General features: G+C 44.6%; 1 long non-coding RNA gene across 2 annotated transcripts; it reads left to right on the top strand.

Moving 5' to 3' along the window:
• The first annotated feature begins 440 nt into the window (after window positions 1-440).
• Window positions 441-12,028, top strand: LOC114585546 (uncharacterized). 2 transcript variants are annotated; one of them, XR_013390891.1, is made up of 3 exons: window positions 441-566; window positions 3,411-3,551; window positions 8,739-12,028. It is a non-coding gene; the product is annotated as an uncharacterized LOC114585546 (long non-coding RNA). The 2 variants fall into 2 exon arrangements; XR_013390892.1 differs by lacking the exon at window positions 441-566 and adding an exon at window positions 1,991-2,889.
• The last annotated feature ends 4,429 nt before the right edge of the window (window positions 12,029-16,457 follow it).

Below are 16,457 nucleotides of genomic sequence, written 5' to 3'. Positions count from 1 at the left end.
TAGGTACCACTCCAGCGGGAAGGTAAACGGTGTTTCCGTGTGCTGCTCTGGTTCGCCAGAAGCGGCTTAGTCATGCTGACCACATGACCCAGAAGCTGTACGCCAGCTCCCTTGGCCAATAAAGCAAAATGAGCGCCACAACCCCAGAGTCGACCATGACTGGACCTAATAGTCAGGGGTCCCTTTACCTTTAACCCTTTGTAAAGAATAGAACAAGCTGATCATGACTAATGCCATTGTTTCCAAATGGGACAATGTCAAATTGGACATGACACCAGACATAAGAGAATCTCCCAAGCACAGGAGGTGGGTTAAAGAAGTCACCCCACCCCACCCCCCAGAGCAGCTAGCTCCACCTCTGCACCTGGCTAGTGTTTCCAGGCTGCTTCAAAGGGTCTTCCAGAACCTTTAAGCCCACCCCAGGCTAACTCTCAGCTACCTTTCTTCCCACCTCCCTGGCCACCAAAGCAAATAGCATCTTGCCTCACCATGTCATTTATCTTGTTTCAGATAAGCTCATGTGTTACCTGACAATTAAGAAGCAAAGAAAATGGATATGAACACCTGTAAGGGACAATGGATGCAACTTGCCACCCTCCTATAGCATGAGTTGGTTGGGATACAACAGAGCTGTAATTGAGATTCTGATAAGGGAAGGGTACCATTTAGTAAAGTGTTCCCTCAAACAGTGTGAATGATCTGACAAGGGGGAGGAATGCTAGAGTGGAATTAATCGCTACCTGAAAACAATTTCACACTAGACTAAACAGGGGGAAGATTTTTTAAAAAAACCTCAGATGCCTTGGTTGGACTGTTTGTAACCCAAGCTTTGGTAATAAAACAAACAAAAAAACCCACAATTAACATGAACAGTGACCAAGAGGCTCTCAATAAGTAAAGTCAACATTCCAAAGGCAGAAAGTGTGAGGAGCAGGCCTATTCTCGTGATAAACGTTTACTGTAAACGCTGTGGTTGCTCCATCATTTCTCCTCAGTTTCTTTCCTCCGATGACAGATAGGTAGCCGTGTTGGTCTGCCATAGTCAAAACAAAAAAAATTCCTTCCAGTAGCACCTTAAAGACCAACTAAGTTAGTTCTTGGTATGAGCTTTCGTGTGCATGCACACTTCTTTCGTGTGCATGCACACTTTCCTCCGATGAGTTCAAGATGACCCTACCTGCCCATGGACTGTCTCACCAGAGTGGTGCATGCTCTAGTTATTTCCTGCTTGGACTACTGCAATGTGCTCTACATGGGGCTACATTTGAAGGTGACTTGGAAACTGCAATTAATCCAGGATGTGGCAGCCAGACTGGTGATTGGGAGTGGCCGCCGAGACCATATAACACCAGTCCTGAGAGATCTGCATTGGCTCCCAGTACGTTTCCGAGCACAATTCAAAGTGTTGGTGCTGACCTTTAAAGTCCTAAACTGCCTCGGCCCAGTATACCTGAAGATGCGTCTCTACCACCATTGTTCAACCTGGACACTGAGGTCCAGCACCAAGGGCCTTCTGGCAGTTCCCGCACTGCAAGAAGTGAGGTTACAGGGAACCAGGCAGAGGGCCTTCTCGGTAGTGGTGCCTGCCCTGTGGAACACCCACCCATCCGATGTCAAGGCAATAAGCAACTATCTTACTTTTAAAAGATATCTGGAGGCAGCCCTGTTTTAATGCTGTATTGTGTTTTTAATATTCAGTTGAGAGCCGCCCAGAGTGGCTGGGGAAACCCAGCCAGATGGGCAGGGTATAAATATATTATTATTATTATTATTATTATTATTATTATTATTATTATTATTATATTAATTATCTGTGGTTCTCCCCCTCCTCATTTTATCCCCTCAACAACCTAGTGAGGTATGTTAGGCTAAAAGAGACAGTGACCAATGTCACCCAGCGTGCTCCTTGATCGAGTGGGGATTTGGTCTCTCGAGTTCTCATCCAACACCCTAACCACTAACATGCCACGATACTTTGCATTTTACAGACATCAATGACTCAAGTGGAATGCTGATTGACAGATGACATCCCATGTATTATTTGACAGTGACCTGCTTCTGATATTTCATATTTGACCCCTGCCAAAATCATCAAGAGGTGGAGAAATGTCATTGGAGGAATCATTCCAGCTGACCCTCCACCCTCTGCCTTTGGAAGCCTTACAACACTTGTGAGGAACCTTTGACCCTTCAGATGTTGCTGGATTACAATGCCTGCCATTCCTCGCCATTGGACATGCTTGCTGGGACTGATGGGAGTTATAGGTCAGTAACAGCTGGAGGGCGGAATGTTCCCAGCGCCTGTCTTCCAGGAAACTGTTGCAGGAGAGGGACTGTGAGCAATGTCATGGGATGAACGTCTACCTGAAGGGTAATGTCAAAGGGGCAGCAGCCCTTTGGGAAACCAGGGCCTAGACATCTGATCACACTACTGTAGCTTGATTCTTGGCTAATTTATAGCAGACAAAGCAGCAGGGACTGTTATATCCAGGACCAAGATGAAACTGTTCAAGCTCTCTTGCTATTTTTGCAGCTTCCAGGAGGTCTAATGCTGCCACATATTATCGCATTGAAATGTTAGGGGTTTCAAATTTTGTTACATTTGTCGTATGCTGCTATTTTACTGTTGCTGTTACTATGAAATTATTCTTGCAGCTGTTTATTTGTGGCACATTCTTTTTCTCACTATTGTAAGCCACCTTGAACATAATCATTTGGATGGAAAATGCAACATACAAATAAAACAACAGTGATGATGGTGAGACACCGACAGATTCGAAGATCTCAATTTATGAAGTGCAATTTCAGAGTCACCTGGAAAATTCTATTTTTGGCTTTGAAATTCAACATTCACCAGCTAAATGGCAAAGCTGAAAATCCCAGCACATAGTAAATATTTTCAAATATTAGTTTCAACTGTTCACATAGATAGCAGGGAATACAAGAAGATGGGGGTTGTAATCTGCTAAATCCTACTGAGAGTAGACCCACTGAAGTTAATGAATCTACATTAGCCATGTCTATTAGCCTCAGTGGATCTGCTTGGCATAAAACTTATGTTATGTTATGTTGTTATGTTATGTTATGTTATGTTATGTTATGTTATGTTATGTTATGTTATGTTATGTTATGTTATGTTATGTTATGTTATGTTATGCTATGGTATGCTATGCTATGTTTTATGTTACTTCTAGTGATGTGAAACAAATCCTCCGTTTGTAGGAATTTGAAAAAAGGGGGAAATTATCCATAATGATAGGAGGGGGGAATGACAAGAAGGACAGTAACAGTTGTGATCAGATCAGTGAGTCATGAAAAGAAAAAAGCTCCAACTTTAAGAAACAAAGCATATGCACAAGCATTTTTTAAAAAGCCAATAACAGCACTTTTTTTTTTTTTTTTTTTTGCAGGATCGATCAGCTGCACTTCAGTAGTCACAGCTTGCTTCTTCCTTTGGAACAATGCCTGCCATTAAAGGATGCACAAAGTCAGGTGAAGGAGGCAAAGAACTTCTTAAGTGAAAAAGACACCTTGCTTCAGGTTCAGAAAAGGTGAACTGCTCTCCCGGTGTGTGTTTTAAAATGTATTTTTAAAGCCTAGACCCTTTCTGATTTTTAAAAAAATTATTGAAAACACTTCATACAGTGTGATCTGCACACCTATTGGCCATTGGCTTCTTCTATGTTCTTTTGTTCTTAAGTTTTAAAAATGTGAGGAAAGAGAAATGAAACTTCCTCCACTCCTGAGGTCCGACAAGGCCCAAAGTGGAGAGCAACTTTTATTATTTAGTTATTATTTTTATATACCACACTATCTATATCAATAGATATAGATATAGATGGATTCTTTCTTATTTCTTGCACAACATCTCCCCAGAAGGCTCCCTCCCGCCTCCTTCCCTTTACTTTGACTTGTCCTTTTATTTACAAATATATATAAATAAGCAGAGGGCGAGTTTTTCTTTTTGGCCTTTCACCAAAATACAACAACCCCATGCTCACCTTCCCACCAGGAAAACTGGGGAAGGGTGGGGGGGGGGAGAAGGAGAGAGTCAATGAATCAAACTTCCAATAACTGTATGGAGTAGCTACAATTTATGCATGCAAGATAGAGGGATCTGGGAGGGAGAGAAGGAAAGAACCTGGCTGTGAGTAATGATGAGGCCGAGGGTATCTCTTGCAAATAAATTCTGTTGCCGTTGCGTGTTCAGCGCCTGGGCAGTGCATGGGAGGGGGTGGTATTCCGTGCCAAATGTGTGTATATAAAACGCTTCCCATCTTTCAATTAGATTCCTGATGGGATCTGACCAGCCTTAAGTTTTGCCTCCTGGCAGAACGGACACATCGGCTTCATTCATCCTGCCCTGTGAATAACGCAGCCTCCAACGAGGCTGTAAATCATTTTAATGGGATCCTCAGATTCAGATATTAGGAGCTTCTAATTTATCGCTGCTTTAGGATGAAAGGGTGGAGGAATCATTACTGAGCACCTCGGATGGGCGACGTGCAGCCCTTTTAATGTAACATTGGGAGTCTTTGATAAATCATCTGCCACATAGTATATTTTAAGCCTGCCACCCTCCTCTCTCCCTCCCTCCAATACTTCCCCATCCTTTGGCCTCTCTACTACCCACTAAAGGGTGACCTCTTGATTTCAAATCATACTTCCATGTAACTGCTTTGTGGGTTTTGTTTTTAACAATTGAGCGCTATATAAATTGGAAAAAAGGAAGCAAATAATTTGTGACTTTTTCCTAACTTGGTCATTGCCACTGCTGCTTTGATGGTTCAAGAGGGTGCTTAAGAACATAAGAAGAGCCTGGCTGGTGGATCTGGCCATTGGTCCATCTAGTGCAGCATACTGTTCCCACAGTAGCTCCCCAGATGCCAGAAACCTGCAAGCAGGACCTGAACACAAGACCACCCTCCCTTTATGCAGTTTCCAGCAACTGGGATTCAGAAGCATATAGCCTCTGACTGTGATGGCAAAGCATAGCCTCTGACTGTGATGGCAAAGCATAGCCATCATAGAATTGTAGAGTTGGAATGAACCATGAGAGTCACCTAGTCCAACCCCCTGTAATACAGGAATCCTTTGTCCAATGTGGGGTTCAGACTCACAACTCTGAAATTAAGAGTCTTATGCCTAATAGTCATCAATAGCTTTCTCCTCCATAAATTTGTCTGATCCTCTTTTAAAGCTGTCTATTGGTGGCCATCAGTGCCTGCTGTGGGAGACAGTTCCACAGTTTTTCATAGGATGCTTACTGAAGCTTTCGGAAGAACTGGAGGAGGAGATGCATATTTCTTGCTATGCATAACACCCAAGTCAGATATGGATCTGATCTGTGATGTTTGATTCTGCAATGGCCCGTTCATACATGGAAGATGTTGCTTGATGCTGGAGTCATGGAGTGATTAATGTACTTGTTTGAACCAACACAAATCAGACCAGTGGGCCATTGAGCCCAGTGTGGTGCCATCTGACTAGCAGCAACTCTCTAGGGCATGTGAGGGGAACCAGATGTTCTCAGGTTACAGCTCCGATCATCCCTGACCATCGGCCATGCTAGCTGCAGCTGATGAGAAATAATGGCCAACTATACCAGGAGGACCATGGGTTTGACATCCCTGCTCTGAACTGTGAACTGTCTAGCTCAGGAAATGTCCTGTGTCTGATCCTTCTCCTCCATTGTTGGACAAATGTCACCCACAGTACAGGGGCGTGACTAGCTGCTGATCCAGCACCCGGAGCAGTGGGTGTGGGACGATCTGCCCATGGGGGCACCACAGCAATACACACACAGGGGCGCTGTGACAATCCACCCAGGGGGGCACTGCGGTAAGCTGTCCATGGAGTCAGCCTGGCGGACGCAAGCCCCACGCTGCCGTTTCAGGCAGGACGGGGCCCCGAGCCACCGCATCACTCCCAGGAGTGACGTGTGGCTCAGGTGCTCTGCAGGCCAAGCCCCACAGTAAGTGCAGTCCCCCGCCGTGTGCCATTTTGTCACCCCCTCTGGGATGACACCTGGGGCGGCCCGCACCCCCCTTCCTACGCCCCTGCCACAGTGTGATAAATGCTTGCATCCTGATGCCATTCTTTTTGCTTTAAAACATTTGCCCATAGTGTAATTGTTAAATTTGGATTGTGGCTCTCTGGCATTCATCTGCTACTGTTTTGGTGATTGATGAACCATCTTTTAAGTTCAATCTGCTGCCTATGATGAGTCAGAGAGAGAAAGATAATATAACAAATGGCTGTTTACCTCAACAGCTTTAGAAATCTCAGAACTCAGAGCTCCTAGTCCTTCCACTGCTAGCAAAAGGGAACTCCTCATTTCTCCCTTGTCACCTCATTCTCACCTCTCTGCTAGTTTCTGTTTATGCTTAATTTTAATTAATTAACTAATTTACTGCAGTTATATTCCACCTTTTCCTGCAAGGAGATTAAGATGGTACATGCTTCTCCCCATCCTCATTTAATCCCTGCAACAATCCTGTGAGATAGGTTAGGCTTAAAGGCAGTTACTGGCCCGAGGTCACCCAGTGAGCTTTATGACACTCTTTGCACTATCCTACACAGGCTCTCTGTGAAGTGGTCCATGCTTCAAGTTTGTCATTTGTGTCAGCGTTTTTGTTATTATTATTATTATTTCAGTCCTCGGCCATGACCAACCCCATGCAGTTCACAGGCAGGGTTGTTCACAACTGAAGTGTAAGTCCATTGTGTAAGTCCCCCTTGAACCATTACATACATGTGCCACCTTACCTTCAAGTGGCTCCACCCTGCTTCCCAAATGTCATTCAAGTTTAGTTATAGACAGGGCTTTTCTTCAGCCAGAACTTGCCAGAACTCAGTTCTGGCACCTCTCACATGGGCGCCATTGCTATTATAACAAGGGAGGAGTTCGTGGTGAGTTCCTGCATCTCTTTTTCTAGGAAAATAGCACTGGTCATGGAGAAAATGATTGCATAGTGGTAAACAGTTTCAAGGGTCTTAGGGTGGTTGTGGAGAACCAATTAAATATTAATAAAGGCAATTTGCTCCCAGAAAACCATCTCTCTCTTTCCCTGCCCCCTTGCCCATCACACTGGGATGCCTGGAAGGAGATTAGCACACCCTCAAACTTTTGTCCTAGATGTTGAGAGAATGCTACCCACTTACAGTGCAAAGCGTACAGCATGTAACATCCCCATCCATTTACTCCACTCACCACTGGTTATCAAGGCCCAGAGCACTCAAAGAAAACATATAATCTTCACAGGCTTGGGAATACAATACATGTATTTTATTGGTCTAACCTTGTTGTTGAGAGAGTTCTGTCCATTTAGCTATGAATAATTCAGCCTGAAACAGGGTTTATTGAAGGGTGCTGTCCAAAATGCACTAGTTAAGGCTTTGGCAGTGTTTTCCATTATAAATTCCCTCTATAGAGCAGGTTTTATCGCTCCATTACTAAATGGAATGGGGGAAAAGAATCTCCCTGGGTCAGAATACAGTACACAAAGGCCCTGCAGCTAAGCAAAGCATCTCTGGGTCTTCTGATTTTATGTTGTATCATAAATACCAGTCCCTCTATATTTTTTACAACTTAGCCCCATCCATGCTTACTCTGAAGTAGGGATGAGGAAATAGGCATTTTTGTTTTCTCTCACTTTCTCATTTTTCCCAATCTTCAGTGCAGCTCTCCACATTTCCACATCAGTTTGTGTTGCTTTTCAAAGTCTTTATGAAAATTCACCAGTGTTTTAGTGCAAATTTCTCCCAATGTACACATTTTTGTATTCAGCTTTGCCTAATATGCCATTTTTTGCAAAGCAATTTCCCCATGTGCAATAGATTTTTGTTAGTAATTTTCATTGATAGATGCATTCATGTGCACACTTTATTCTAAGATATTCACTTTTGCACACATTTGTTTGCTTGAGAACTGCATTGCAGTGAATTTCAAAAGATGGCTGTTCACATCTTGTTTCAAAAAGTGTGAATCAGGTAAGTTTGCCTTTAAGTGTGAAGTGTATCACATTTCTCCTCCATGCCTGCTCTGAGTAAGAGTTACCATAAGAGCAATCTAATCTCCCCTGTTGCACAGGATAACGGTGTGTGTGTGGATTGAACAGAGGTTCTCTTCCACTTAGGAACCAGCCTCCTGCCAACTGCTGCCAATGGGATTATGCAATGGAAGGGGCAGGTTTGAAACAGCTTGGGATCCCAGGGAGCTTGAGCCAGTCTCACAGCCATTAATGTCCAACACTGGGTCTGATACAAACCTGATGGTTGCACCAGCATCAAGTTAGTGCAAGGATTGCTTCTGATTGCCGCTCCCCCCCCCCCCCCGCTCAAGTTTCCACCATTGACAAGAACAGCAGGGCAATGCATGCAGTAGTAGCACAGTCTGAATTGTGTCCTAAGTTCAGATTTGCTCACATCCTCCCCCCTCCATTGCTTCTTCCTGAGATCTTAAAGAATGATAGAACTGTAGAATTGGAAGACACCCAAAGGGTCCAACACCCTGCAGTGCAGGAATCACAGCTATTATCATAGCTGTTATTAACATTGTCATGACTGGGCTTGAGCTCCTTTTTGCTGACCTTTGCCACTAGTACCAATACGTTGTAGGAAGTGGGAAGGAGGAGAAGGGTAAGAGAGGGTTGGGAGCTGGAGCCTCACCTCAGACTGGGTTTGCTGCTGCTGCTGCTGTTCCCCACTCCTCATTTCATGCCTCTTTCTCCATGCAGGCTCTCTGGGAAAACGGACTGATGGCTGCCTTCATGTTATCTCCCCACAACAAGAACCTCTTCCTGCTTCTGGTGAAGGACTTCCTCCTCCCTCTTCCCACCTACACCTGTGCAGAATAAACCTTAGTGTGATGACAGTCTTGCACAAATATAGATATAGGAAGATATATATCCCCCTGTTTTTTCCATCTCAATCAACTGTTGTACTGTCAGACTTCTGTATCTCTTGATGTTGACTTTCCTTGAACAACAAATTACGGCCTCTTCACCTTATGTCCTTACAGCTTCCTATAATGAATTCTTACAGCATTACGTTGACAAAGATTCTTTGCACTGCCTAGCCCCAATTCCTTTGAGTTCTCTTCCAGAAATTGTGCTCTGATTCACTAAATCTTTAGTGTAATCATCCTGCCGATGCTCTCAAATAGCAGCACCAAACTGAAATCCCTTATTGCTTTGCATTTCATCTCTTTATTTACCCCATGAGCAATGCACAAAACACACTTCCTAATCCTCTCCTTTTATCCCCTATGTGCCTTTCTATGATACTGCACACAGCAGAATCTGCAAGGTAATGTCACTTGCTGATGTGGTTTTAAGTCAGGCTGTGGGGGCATAGGGGACACACAAGTGGAAAAGATGCTAATAGGCCATGGGCAGGGCAATGGACCCTGGACATGATGCTTGCAAGTAGCCTATCAAGGATCCAGTAAGAGGTATTTGGCTTTTCCAGCTTCTCTGTTCACACTATACTAAGGCAGAACTAAAACAATTCCAAATATTTTCTGAATGTTATTCTTTTTTTTGACTGCTGCTCATCCTTATTTTAACCACCACCACCTCCACCACTTATTCAGAACTTCTTACAGAGATGTTCCCATATTCATCTTAAATAGCTTTCAGATGCCCTCATTAGTCTTCATGGATGCAGCATAATGTAGCCAAATGTGACTGGCTACATACCATTGTGACATTATCCCACTCATTGCATAGTCCCTGGTAGGAATTAGTCACCCTTGTAATTCATCCAGGAAGGAGGAAATTTCCACCCCACCAAAATTGCTACGTATCTTTGGCTCAGAAATTCAGACTGGTGAATATTCAGCACAGCTCAAGCTGAGACTCTTTCATCAGAGTCTCCTTTTTTCATTAATTGTGCAGCGGTAACAATTATGTAAGCAACTGATTTTTGCTTAAATCGTTGCACGTACCGTGGACCTCATAAACAAGGATATGTTTATATACTATGTCCTCCAAGGAGCTCAAGGTAGTGCATATGATTCTCCCAATTTTACCCCACAACACCCCTGTGTGGTAGGTTAAGCTGAGAGGCAGTGATTGGCCCAAGGTCACCCAGTGAGCTTCATGGCTAAGTGAGGATTCAAAGCCTGGTCTCCCAGGTCCAGCACTTGAAGCACTAGACCACACTGGCTAAATATATGTTCTACTGGCTCTATAATCTGTTAGTGTAATTCTGCAAAAATTGTTGAGGGAAAGGATTAGCATGCACAAAGGGTGTTCAAAATAAAACTAGGGTGCACTATACTTTACTGCTTTTAACCGAGCAAATGAGAATCTATAAGGGTAAAGCAAATGACGCAGCTTTCAATTTTCCTGGAACAGAGGCTGAGTGTGGATTGCGTGGGCTGGGCTGAAATGTGCTTGCATGTATGCAATAGGTCATGCCACCAGCTCTGATTGCCGTCAGCTTCCACCCCACCATCCTTGTCACCAATGCGAAGCTTGCTTCGATGGTGAATGGTGCTAAAATAGCATTGGCGCTGTTTGTGCCTGTCCCCAAATGTGTCTGAGGCATCATTGTCGGGGAGATGTCATTATCTTGTCAGATCTGCCTTCTTCCCGAGGTGTTAACATCGCTCTGGAAGGCTAAAATTACAGGGTGCAGCACCAGTCAGAAGCCCGTACAAAAGATGCAAATGACTTCGTCTTGCATCCAAAGGGATTGGCAAGCAAGTTGCTTCTTGGATTCTCCGGGTGGGGGTGAAGAGTTGAAAAAAGGAGAATTGAAACTACATTACTATTGCTAATCCAAAAGTAAGATGCTATAATGATTGGGGTGGAGTAGAGTTTCAAGCCACAGCATTACCTTACTGTACATGAATAATAACCTAAAATATAGACAAGGAAGGAAGGAAGGAAGGAAGGAAGGAAGGAAGGAAGGAAGGAAGGAAGGAAGCTGGATAGTTAAAGGAAGAGTTATGGTAGGATCTTGTGGATCTGACAGAACTAGAGTAGAACCTGGCATGTATTGGATCAGGCCTGGCAAAGCCAATCTGGTACAATAAGGCAGAAAAGTATTTGAGAAGTATGCAGATCTGCATCACTAGTTGTTCCAGAACTCAGCTGTCCTAACTGAGTTAGCAAAATGATGCTGTCTGGTTGGCAAATCTGCATCCCCCACCCTATAAAAGCCACAGGTGTTCTCCAACTGCTAGCTAGCTGTTGAGGAGGAGGGGTAGGGAAACTATATCAGTGAATTTGGCTGGCTGCCTCTCTTTAACACTGTGTTGATAAAGATTTAATTGGCAATTCTTGTCTGTAATGTAAGATAATTGCAGATATTCCCAGGAATTGTTTATAGGGTGGAAGGAAACAGATGCATCTGAGATGTATTGGAAGAGTTTAATTAAAGACTTTATAAAAGTGCAACAGATGGCATCCTTGTTAGCTGAGGGGGCAGGTGGCAGAGGCCTTTGGTGGCATCTCAGAGTCTTGAAGGAGGGTGTTCTCTTCCCTGCTGAGCTCATGTGTTCCTTTCAGAAGTCTCTGTTCAGTTGGCATGTGTGTATTTTGTACTCTCCAGAATTTTTCACAGATGAAAATGGGCAGACTTTTGTATCATTGCAATCAGCCCATTTTCACATCAAGCAGCCCAGTTCCAACCTTTTCTTTATTCTTATTACTGAAGGATCTTATCTTCATGATGTAATTGCAAAAGCTGCTCCTGGACAGGGTTTTAGTGAACTTGAACATATCATATCCTCCTGCATTGTGGAGATCAAAACAGGGAAACTTCTGTGCATGGCCCAAGTGCCATATCTGAGCTAATCAGAGCTGAGGAAGGTACCAGATCAAACGTGAAGCCTTTTATAGCCCTTCCTGTCCAATGGGCAACCGATGTGGCCAGAGCCAGGTCAGAGCCCCAGAATTCTTTCAGCTGAGAAGATGATCCAAGCTGCAGATCTTCTAGTTTACTGTATGGGGTCACTATGCAGAGGTTCCCCATTCTAGCCCAGACACTTGCTGGTGCTAAGCATAGAGTCCGCGTGAGTCTGCCAGTGCTAAGTCATGACCTGCTAGTCTGTCCTGACCCTTTCTATTTTCTGCTCTCTGATCCTGATGACTTTTGGTTGTGACTTGCTCATTGGTTCTGGCCACTGGCCTGTCCCGAGAGCTGCCTCATCTTAGGTTACTTCCCGTGGCCCAGCCTCAGACCCTCCAGCCAAAGAGTTTGTTGCTGTTATACCAGATTGACTGGTATAATATTGACTAGTTGTGTGCCCTTGCAATAGAGGCTGGTCCATTACGGTGATGTGTTCCACAAAGCTCAGTCAACTCTCACCTGCCTGCCTCCTTACAACAAGTCAGGGATGTAGTTCAGCCTGCCACTGGCTCTGCTGGTCTCCTTGCTTTCCACCCTACCAGTGTTAATGCCCTCCAGCCACCTATCTGCCCAAACTTTATATTCCATATCAATGATTCCCAAACTAGGCAGTATTGGCCTCTGGGGGGACACTACCTTGGGGGGTGCCGAGAGGCAGAGGAGCCCTGGAGGTGTCAATGACTACCGGACTTTGAAAAGCTGGTATCCCTGGATAAAGTTTATCCATTTTATTGAACTAATTAAACTAAATAGTTTTAATTTTGAGTAAATATACAATTAATCATTACTGTTTTAATTTTTTGTGTGTTCTTATCTTCTTTAGTGTGTGGTGCAAACTCCTATTTGGAATAATGCTTTTCATAAAGTAGAGGGCTCTAGAGATGAATATATGGAACCAAGGGAGCAGTGGTCCACAAAGGTTTGGGACTCACTATTCTATATGCTACTTTAATATACAGGAGTGCAGTCCACCCTTGCCCTCTGGCCATCCTAGCTAGCTCTCTGCCTCCAGTGCAATTCCAGCAAGCTGGATGTGCCAGGGGGAGCTCAGGAAGGACATGATGAATGTGCCTACCCTGCCTTAGTCAGATATACACTGCTTCTGAACATGGAGGTTTAATTGTTGCAGTTGTGGACAATGGGCGGTATTCAATAAATCTTTGCTCAGAGTAAAAAGGTAAAGGTAAAGGTACCCCTGCCCGTACGGGCCAGTCTTGACAGACTCTAGGGTTGTGCGCCCATCTCACTCAAGAGGCCGGGGGCCAGCGCTGTCCGGAGACACTTCCGGGTCACGTGGCCAGCGTGACATCGCTGCTCTGGTGAGCCAGAGCCGCACACGGAAATGCCGTTTACCTTCCCGCTAGTAAGCAGTCCCTATTTATCTACTTGCACCCGGGGGTGCTTTCGAACTGCTAGGTTGGCAGGCGCTGGGACCGAACAACGGGAGCGCACCCCGCTGCAGGGATTCGAACCGCCGACCTTTCAATCGGCAAGCCCTAGGCGCTGAGGCTTTTAACCACAGCGCCACCCGCGTCCCGGTTTGCTCAGAGTAGGCCCATTGAAATTGATCAACATGGTTACATGGTTTATTTCAACAGGTTTACTCTGAGTAAAACTGAGTTGACTACGTTGTCATTGTTTTTGTTTGTTATGTGATATTCGTTATAATTTTGGGAAATCTAATAATTTTTTTTAAAAAAAAAACCTGAGTTGACTACTACCCAATAGCCTTTAGCAGGCCTGAATTCTGTAGCTTTGCCTAATTTAGCAGCTGATCACATTGGGAATTTAAAACAATCCACAGGCCGTCACAATTTGGGGCTGCTTTTGAAAGGCCTGCGTTTTGCCAGTGCCTCTGCTGTGCCTTTTTGAATTCTGGGGTCATCCCTACAACGTTGACCTCGGGGAGGGGGGGGGCTGTCATCTTTTTCCGCTGCTCGGTGTTCATTTCACTTCAGGCTCTTTTGGAAAGTGATTACCCAGGAGAGATTTGGTTACACGTTTGGCTCCGGCAAAGGAAACATCAGTTGCTGGGGCAGCAAGAGAACTTGGCAGTTTTTTTGCATGGGTTTTGGGTTTCTCCCATGCCAGGCAGAGCCAGCTTTCCCTGGATCTGATGGCTGAACTTTGGAGCTGGTTCCTTTGGTTTTCCGCCCTTGCTTTCTTCTCAAGAGGTATGTTTAATTTTTCTTAATGTGTTCATTCTCTCCTTCATCACTGTCACCTAAATTGCTGCATACGCACCATACAATTAAAGCACACACACCCCAAATCCTGGGAGCTGTAATTTACCCATAGTAAAGCTGTAGTTTCCATCACCCTTAACAAACTACAATTCCCAGGATGGGGAAGAGTTGTAGTGTGCTGTAAATATATGGTGTGCATATGCAGTCTTTGTTTTTGTTTTTCTAAAAAGATTTGAGGGAACATTCTGTCCTCCGTTCCTTAAGCCTGGACAAGACCCTGAGTCGAGAATCTTTTACATGGCTTGTTGGCATTTTGGGTGGTGGTGGTTGTTTTAAAAATAGAGATTTTTTAAAAAATAATTCAGAAGAGAAAAGTAGTGCATACTCATTAATCATAAAGTTTAAAAATAAGACTTCGCTAAGGGGAACGATGAATACAATTTTAAATCATAATTCAAGAAGGAAATAAAAATCACCCATCTTTTGGCAAAATTGTTTTCATTCAATGCATTTTCTCTTGTTCAGTATGTTTAAATAGTGAGATGCTTCTGTTGTCCCTGCCCCTTCCTTACACAGCATGGATAAGCCCACCATGTCTTAAAAGTGCATCTCCCCCCCCCAAAAAAAGCCTGGGAACTGTAGTTTGTTAAGGGTGCTTGCAATTATGACTCAGGGGTTACACTTCCCAGGATTCTTTGGGTGGGGTGCAGTGGCATAGCGTGGGTTGTCAGCACCCGGGGCAAGGCAAGTAATTTGCGCCCCCTAACCCGTGGATTTGCACCCCCTAACCCGTGGATTGGCGCCCCCTAACCCGTGGATTTGCCCTAACCCCAGATGTTGCGCCCGGTGCGGCCGGCCCCCCCTGCACTCCCCACGCTGCGCCACTGGTGGGGTGTGCTTTAAATGCCCTTTAAATGTATGGTGTAAATATAGCATTAATTTCTGTGCATGCTTAGTAAATTTCTGGCAGTGGAACAATCCTGCCCCTTTTTGCTCTGCTCTCTTCTGTTTGCATGTTTGAAAGAAAAGTCCATTTCTGAAAGAACAATCTGGCCCATGCTGCCGGCATCAAACATCTCCACCATTTGTCGGGCTGCTTGCCTAATAAGCAAATAATGAATACATGTGCCGAGAGTCAAGTCCTCCAAAAGGCATAGCACCAGGCACAGTTACAAAGGGATTGTGGGCCAGACCTTCGTTAGATTGAAACTAATGGGCTCTCACTGGCTGAGCTCTGGAAATGATGTCGGGACACAGAAAAGAAGCATTTTAGTGTCAAGTGCTCACACTAAAATCTTTAGACCTTGGGTTCAGGAAGCCCATTTCCTAATACAAACTGTTGATTCATGAATTCCACTCTTTCAAAAAGGGTGTTTGTTTGTTTGTTTGTTTGTTTTTCCCTTCCAGATTTGTTTATTGAGAAATATATTGTGAGAAACGGGCTGCCCACCCCACAGCCCTCTCTCCCCGCCTCCCGGGCAGCTCACACGTAGAACTGGCACCCGAATTTTGTTACAAAGGAGCTTGTGGTATGATCTTCATTTTGCCCAAAGGGAACTGTCCAGTATACCTGAAGGAGCGTCTCCACCCCTATCGCTCTGCCCGGACACTGAGGTCCAGTGCCAAGGGCCTTCTGGCGGTTCCCCCACTGCGAGAAGCCAAGTTACAGGGAACCAGGCAGAGGGCCTTCTCAGTAGTGGCACCCACCCTGTGGAGCACCCACCCATCAGATGTCAAAGAGATAAACAACTACCAGACTTTTAGAAGACATCTGAAGACAGCCTTGTTTAGGGAAGCTTTTAATGTTTAACAGACTATTATATTTTAATATTTTGTTGGAAGCCACCCAGAGTGGCTGGGGAAACCCAGCCAGATGGGCAGTGTATAAATAATAAATTATTATTATTATTATTATTATTATTATTATTATTATTATTATTATTATTATTGAAGTTGCATTGAAGTCTCTTGGAAGCAGGTGTCAGTTTTCCCCCCTGAAGGGAGCCATATTTCTGGATTCTCAGGTTGGCTTCTGCTCTTCTGTTAGGCAGAGCTGGATTTGTGGCCAGCTCCAGAATCCCTCCTTGATAGCAAGGTTGTGTCCTGGGATGTGATAAAACTGCCTCTGGACATGTGTTGAGTGCCTTTCGTGAAGCCACACTGTGAACCTCCCCATTGCTAGGATTGCTGGTAGATCTCCCAGGCCATGTCTTTCAGACATTGAGTCGTAACACCATTCTTCTGACCTTCTGAACTGAGAGGATTGTGGCATACAGGACCAAACTAAGACCTGGGAGACAAGTGTTCAAATCCCCACTAAGCCATGAAACTCACTGGGTGACCTTGGACTGGTCACTGCCTGACACCCTGAAATACTACACAAGGTTGTTGTGGGGATTAAATGAGGAG

Source organism: Podarcis muralis, chromosome 15 (genome assembly GCF_964188315.1).
Source record: "Podarcis muralis chromosome 15, rPodMur119.hap1.1, whole genome shotgun sequence".
Taxonomy (NCBI): domain Eukaryota; kingdom Metazoa; phylum Chordata; class Lepidosauria; order Squamata; family Lacertidae; genus Podarcis; species Podarcis muralis.
The sequence above is the reverse complement of the archived record's forward strand: the minus strand, read 5'-3'. Positions and strand labels throughout refer to the sequence as shown.